This window comes from Crocodylus siamensis, chromosome 7, assembly GCF_052110815.1.
Source record: "Crocodylus siamensis isolate JL-2025a chromosome 7, ASM5211081v1, whole genome shotgun sequence".
Classification (NCBI taxonomy): Eukaryota; Metazoa; Chordata; order Crocodylia; family Crocodylidae; genus Crocodylus; species Crocodylus siamensis.
Window position 1 is genome coordinate 65883770 of NC_143401.1, and position 7631 is coordinate 65891400.

Below are 7631 nucleotides of genomic sequence, written 5' to 3' on the forward strand. Positions count from 1 at the left end.
GCTCTCCCCTACCCTGGGGGTATTCAAGAGAAGGTTGGATGTGTATCTAGCTGGGGTAATGTAGGCCCGGCACTCTTTCCTGCTTATGCAGGGGGTCGGACTCGATGATCTATTGAGGTCCCTTCCGACCCTAGCATCTATGAATCTATGAATCTATGGTTGAATGTAGTATCAGACTTGACTGATTTGCATCAAACCAGTTTATGCAATCTCTGCCCCAGACCCCTTGCTGGTTTAAGATAACCAGACTTTCCCAGCATCCTAGCATGCTCTCCGGGCTGGGTGGGGCTCTCTGCTCAAAAGCAGGGCTGGCCCCTCCCCTATGCTCCCTGGCTGCAGTTCTGGCAGAGGCTTACAGAGTCTGCTGGTTTCTTAGGCAGAGATCCCCTCCTCCTCTCTCCCACAGCACAGACTGTAACCAGCATGTGGTATGCTAGCTAATGCTGAATAAGGCAGATAGGATAGTGTTTGCTTAGGGCTTTTTGGAGCTAATCAATAGCTTAGCTGGTAATGTCCCTGCATTCCTTCCTTTGGAAAAAGCTGTTTAAGAAGAGTTTGAACTAATGAGCAAGGAGGGAGGAGGGTACTCCTCCCTAATCACAGCATCCTGCAGGGGCCTGGTCAATGCCCCCTTAGCTCAGCTCTGTGGAAGGGAAGGAAGGACTGCTTTAGTGCCCCCCCCTGTGGCTTGTAGCCTGAGCCACTGTAGGCATGTGCCGGCATTTTCTCAGTCCAGAGGGGATGTCTGTATAGTTACAAATTGATTTAGCCTAGCCAGGTTAGACTAACCTGCAAAGATTGAATCATGTCAGGCTCAGACTTTTTGAATGTCTGTCCCTAGCCTACAGGAGCATGTGCCAGCAGACACAGAGGCTCAGTCCTCCAGGGAGATGCTTTGGTTGGCAGCTAGACCACCTCCCCTCCTTTAGTTCTGTCCGAGTTCCTCCAGCTCATCAGGAGCTGGGAGAAGCAGAGAAAGGACAATTTGCCCAAACCACAGTATTTTGCCTCTGACCAAAGTGCATGTGCAGGTGTGTGTGCAGTGGCAAAAAACAGTGGCACAAATTTGTGCCACTGCTACCTTTGACTCCATAGGCACATGCCCCTGCATGTGGGGACACATCGAAAAAATCCAGCTATGGGTGGATTCAGGTTTTCAGAAAGGAGTGTGCACTGCAGGGGTTGCTTCAACTCCACTCCTACGCTACCCTACTCCTCCCCTCACACTAGGCCAGGCAGACCATGATGCAGAAGCATCAGCAGGGGATATTTTTTAAGACCCTTAAGAAGATAAAAATCTTCCCTCCTCTTCCTTTCCCCTCTGTGCTCAGCAGTGCATTACCTTCCCCTCCTCACCCTTCTCCTTCCTCATTTCTGCCACTGTACTGTCTCCAGTTAACCTGGGGGGTAGCCAGGGCTCCAGAGCTGCTTCTGCCCTGCTCCAACCAGGCTGCACGTGAAGCCAAGCTTGGCTAGAGATAGTAGAGGCAGCAACAGGCAGGTTCCCCTCCCCCACACATGCTCCAGGCTGGCAGGGAACAACCCTGGGGCACCAGGCAGGGAGAAGGAACCTGCCTGCTTCTGCTGCTGTCCCTGACTGAGTCTGGCAGAAGTGGAAATGCGGATCATAGAATCATAGAATCATAGAAGTAGGGTCGGAAGGGACTTTGTAGATCTTCAAGTCCGACCCCCCGCCTGGGCAGGAGAAAAAAACTGGACTCAATTGAGTCCAGCCAGGTAGGCATCAAGCCTCTTCTTAAAGACCCCCAGGATAGGAAGCCAGCACCACTTTCCTTGGAAGTTGGTTCCAGCTCCTAGCCACCCTAACTGTGAAGTAGTTCTTGCAGTTGTCTAATCTAAACCTACTCTCCAATAATTTGTGTCCGTTGTTCCTTGTCATGCCAGGGGGCACTAGGGGAAACAGTGTCTCCCCCAAACCCTTCTGGTCCCCCCAGTGAGTTTATAGACAGTCACCAGGTCCACCAGGGATCTCACCCCCATGCCCAAGGCAGCCAGAGACAGCAGTAGTAGTCAGTGAGAGGGGAAGGGAAGGGGAGTGGAGGGATGTGCTGCTGATCCTGGAGGGGAAGGTACAGGGATATTCTTATACTTGCTTCAGGGACTTAAAAATAGTCCCCAGCTGTTGCTCCTGCAACATGGGCAATGGAAAGGGTGGTACATCTGTGCTAATGCACTCTACTGGATCCAAGTAAATGGTAAGTGCAAGAAGCATTACTGAGCATTATCTCAAGTGAACTGTGAATGTGAAATCATTTGCAGTCATACTATAAAATGTAAATCAATGCTTTTGAAAGTAAGTTAAATATTTTTAAAACATTCCAAGCAATTTCCAGTGGTAAAAGTAGTTGGTGAATTTACCTCAGGGCTGTGTGGCATATAAAGAAAGGTACCTTCTGATTTCTCAGATTTTTATTTAGTATATTCAGTGAGTCTCCTAGATTAAAACTATTGTGTCCAACATGTACTCTATATGTAAATCTAGTAGATTTATAGCACTCTTAGGAAGCTTAGCAATGAAGGAATAATTGAAATACAAGAAATGAATGCAAATTTAATGACTTTACAGCAAATGACTAAAACGACTACATGCCTCTGTTGGTTTTATTTACTATCTTATACAAGTTCACTATCTATATGCAAATAATAACTTTGGGGATTTTTGTCCTTGGCCATCTCCAAGATGCATCATAACAAAAGATTAACTAGTACTATAAATACAATGTATGCCTTCAAACACACAAAAAGAAGTTGCAATACAAGATGTTTTTGCCTTCTGATAAATGATATTCACAGATCTAATAGGTATTCATTGTAAAAACAATATTTTTAGTCTTCTGCTCTCTGTGCAATGGCACTATAGAACTAGTCATGTTGTATACATGACTTAAACAGTCCTTGGAGATAACTGCTATAAAGTTTCTCTCAGATAATTAATTTTAGTAATATAATAGCTTCCATGAAGGCATTCACATTTTTGTGCCAGCGCATTTTTAACATAGGGTTTTATTGGGTTAGCACCAATAAAGAGTTTAGAGGCCTTAGAGTTAGGTGTCACAGTGTCAAAAGGTACAGACCTACAAAAACTGTGGTATAAAATGGGCTGCAGCTTATAGGCGTATCAGCTGCTCAGCAGGAACTGCCTATGTGAATGTTCTTATCCTCTTATTCATAAATGGAAGCTAAACATTTTGGAAGAGAGGAGGGGGAAATGGGCCATTCTTCACCCTTTCTGTTGAAGCTGTCCTCCTGTACAGACAAGAATTCTAGATTCATGGAGCCCCAAAAAGAGTACAAAGACCCATGTCCCCTCTTGCTTCTCCTTTCTGGCCCAATGAATCAAGAGTTGATTTTTAAATACACAGGGTATCTCTACATGAGATATTTACTGTGGAACTGCCTAATTAGCTCTACAGGAAACAGAAGTGAATTAAGATTTTTTTGAGGCCCTGGGCAAGAGGGGAAGGGCTCTTCCCTTCCTTGTACTTCTGCAGAGATGTGTGATCCAGTTCGCACTCATTCACTGCGCACTTGTTATTGCACAGTGATTTAGTTCAGGTTCAGGTCCCATAGCCTGCCCTTCTGCTTTAGCAAGTACTAAATGACTGCACAGTAACTGCCATTACTGTGCAGGCTCAGCAATGCCTGGGTCGTTTCTGACCCTAGTGCGCAGTAGCATCAGCATCACAGTTCATGCTTGCCAATGCTACATTGCCATAGCTCATCGCCACAGCAACATAGCATCTCATGCAGACACACCGCTCAAGCTGAGGAGGAATTGAAATGAGGTCTTCAATTCCCTGGATGAGTAATCTAACTCCTGCCTATTGCATAAAAGGCAGGCAGCACCACAGCTACTGCATAGTTTCATAGTTGGTAAGGTCAGAAGGGACCTAAGCACGCTCCCTGCCATGAGCACGAAAGGATGCTGGGGTCAAATGACCCCAGCTAGGTGGCTGTCTAGCCTCCTTTTGAAGACCCACAGGGTAGGGGCAAGCACCACTTCCCTTGGAAGTTGGTTCCAGCTTCTAGCTGCCCTGACAGTGAAGTAGTGCCTCCTGATGTCTAGCCTGAATCTACTCTCAGTCAACTTATGGCCGTTGTTCCTTGTTAACCCCGGTAGTGCCTGGGGGGACAGGGACTCTCCCATTGCCTGCTGGTCCCCCTCTCAGCCTTCTTTTGTGGAAGCTGAACAGGTTCAGGTCCCATAGCCTGCCCTTCTGCCCCCTATTCATGCAAATGGCCCTTCTCTGGACCCTCTCAATGCTGTCCACATTCCTCCTGGAGTGCAGCACCCAGAACTGGACCCAGTACTCCAATTGCAGCCTTATCAATGTCACGTAGAGGGGAAGGATCACCTCCTTGGACCTGCTCATGATGTATCTATGGATGCATGACAAAGTGCTGTTAGCCTCCTGGCCACGTCCCCACATTGGCCGCCCATGTTCAACTTGGAATCAATAGTGATTCCAAGATCCTTCTCTGCCTCTGTGCTCATGAGAAGGGAGTTCCCCAGCCTGTAGGTATGGTGCTGGTTCTTCCTCGCCAGGTGCAACACTTGTCCTTATTGAAACCCTTATTGAAACCTTATTCTCATCTTCCCACCTCTGTAACCTGTCAAGATCTAATTGTAGCCTGTTCCTCTCTTCTAGCATGCTCACTTCTCCCCACATCTTAGTATCATCTGCGAACTTGAACAAGGTGCTTTTCACCCCCTTGTCCAAATTGTTGATGAAGATATTGAACAGTGCAGGCCTGAGGAAAGCCCTGGGGAACCCCACTGCCCACTGCTCTCCAGGTCGAAAATGACCCATCCACCACCACTCTCTGGGTGCAGCCCTCCAGCCAATTTGCGACCCATCTGACTGTGTAGGTGTCAACACCACAGATGCCTAATTTTTTAATGAGGATGGGGTGAGAGACAGTGTCAAAGGTCTTCCTGAAGTCCAGGAAGTCTACGTCCAACGTGACACCTGCTTTTGTGACCTGGTCATAAAAGGCAACCAGGTTGGTCTGACAGGACCTCCTTCTAATGAACCCATGTTAATTGCCCCTAAACATAAATTCCCCTGCTGGCCCCTAGCAGATGTGCTCCTGGATAATCTTCTCAAACAGCTTCCCCAGGAACGAGGTAAGACTAACGGGCCTATAGTTTGCTAGGTCCCCTTTCCTCCGTTTGTTGAAAATGTGGACCACATTGGCCCTTTTCCAGTTGTCAGGCACCTCACCAGAGCACCACAAGTGCTCATAAAGCTGTGCCAGGGGTCCTACAATGACCTCTGCCAGTTCCCTAAGCACTCTGGGGTGGAGGTCATCAGGACCTGCTGATTTGAACGCATCTAGTCCCTCCAGAAGTTCCATCTTTGTAAGGAAGTTCATGTTCCTTCTGATGTAAACATTCTCATTGCACCTTTCATGTAAATTCACAGACTCCTTCCTTGTTCTCTTTTGTCTGTAAGGATCACATCTTCTTTTCTTCATACAATGCAGAGCACACATGTATCCACCTTACCTCAACGGCGAAGGCAGCAGCTGTGGAGGAGACAGCGGTGGGGGCAGCAACAGCTGATTTCCCCCTAAGGTAAGTGGGGCAGAGAGTACAGCACAGCTGAGGTGGATCCAGAGGGGAAGCCCTCCAGAGCCCTCTTACCTTGCCCAACAGGGAGCCATGCTCCTGAGCTGCATGCTGGCAGGCAGACTGCAGGGAGGATCAAGTGGGGGCCTTTCCCCCAAGTGGGAGTGGCCTTTCCTCCAAGCAGGGGGCAGCTTCAACTAGTCCCTTGGGGTGGTATTCCCTGCCACCCCGGGATCCCAGCGGGAAGGGCGGTAGGGGGTGGGGCTGCCAGCACACACTTCTGGCCTAGCCGGAAGGCCTGATTGGCTGAGGGGTCAACCGCGGGAATTTCAAACCATGGGCTTTAAAAAGCTGCGGTTTGAAATTCCCCCAGCAGTTGGGGAGCAGGAGCAGAGGGAGCAGGGTGCGCATGTGCCACACGTGTACCCACCTTACCTCGGCGACAAAGGCAGCAGCTGTGGAGGAGACAGAGGTGGAAGCAGCAACACCTGATTTCCCCCTAAGGTAAATGCGGCAAAGGGTACAGCACAGCTGAGGCAGATCCAGAGGGGAAGCCCTCTGGAGCCCTCTTAGCTCGCCTGACAGGGAGCCGCGCTCCTGAGCCGCGCACAGGCAGCACACGCGAACAGTGCACACAAATAGGCGTGCTCTGTAAGGGCACGCCGGCATTTGCACTGGCTCTCGCATAAGGTGGGCGCAAGGTAGCTGCCCAGAGCAGCATCTCCAGTGAGCAAAAGCAGCAGGTGCAGCTCTGCAGACATGGTGCAGACACAGCGCGCAGCTGCCAGGGGCCCCGCCTGGGCGCTGCCACCTGCCATAGGCTCTTCTGAGGCCTCCACCCAGACAGAGCTCATGGTGGGGTCAGTGGCCCCTTGCCCCCTGTCTGTGGGGGGGGCTCGGTGGAGTACGGTGGGGGGCCTGGTGGTCCCCTTGCCTGTCCCTCCTGTGCATGACTTAGGGCCCTGGAGGGGTAGCTGAGGGAGCTCCAGGCTGAGATGAGCAGGCTGAGGGGGATCAGGGATGCAGAGGATGAAATTGATGCCTATTTCTGTTCTCTGCAGGCCCGGTCGCCCACTGTACAGCCCCAACAGGAGACGCATCAAACGCAGGAGTGGCAGAAGGTGTCCAAATCCAGAGCTGCTAGGCCTAGAGTGGTGGAAGCTCCCCAAGTTCACCTGGGGAACAGGTTCGATGCACTGGCAGCTGTGATGGAGAAAGAAAGAGAAATTGCATCTGGCAGGGACAATGCCACTACTCACATGACAAAGAATGGGCAGAGAGCGAACACCAGCAGGAAGAAATGCCGGGTCCTCATCATCAGAGACTCCATCCTATGAGGACTGGAAGGTCCCATCTTCCATCCTGACCCCATGACATGAGAGGTCTGCTTCATGCCTGTAGCTCTGGTTAGAGACATCACGGAGAGGATCCCAGCCTACATCCGACCTGCAGACCACTACCCCATGGTTGTTATCCACATAGGAATGAATGACACGGCCAGGGGCAGCCCTGACCGCATTATAAAAGATTTCAAAGCTCTGGAGGACAAGCTTAAGGAGATAGGGGCACAGGTGGTATTCTCCTCTCTTCTTACAGTGAGTAGGCGGGGACGGCAACACAAGGCCTGCATTGGCAAGGTCAACCGGCCCTTACGCAGTTGGTGCCACCAGGCAGGCCTTGGGTTCCTAGATAATGACCCATGCTTTCGGGCGGGGGACTTGCTGGGGTGGGATGGGCTTCACCTCCCTCCTAAAGGCAAGAATGTCTTCTCTTCCAGGTTGGCTGATCTCATACGGCAAGCTTTAAACTAGCATCTCCAGGGGACGGGGCTGCAGGAAGATGAGGAGAAACCACCCGAGCAAGACAGGTGAGAAATGCAAGGAGTGCCCAGGTAAGAAACAGGGGTCCAGACAGTCTCCCAAATCAGGGGGTGACACAGTCAGCTAGGCAAATCCTTAAATGCCTATATACCAATGCTCATAGTATGGAGAATAAACAGGAGGAACTCACTCTCAGAATAGTCAATTCAAACCCAGAC

At 50.2% G+C, this 7631-nt stretch overlaps 1 pseudogene; it reads left to right on the forward strand.

Moving 5' to 3' along the window:
• Positions 1–6588: 6588 nt before the first annotated feature.
• On the forward strand, positions 6589–7404 carry LOC149859907 (uncharacterized; annotated as a pseudogene).
• The last annotated feature ends 227 nt before the right edge of the window (positions 7405–7631 follow it).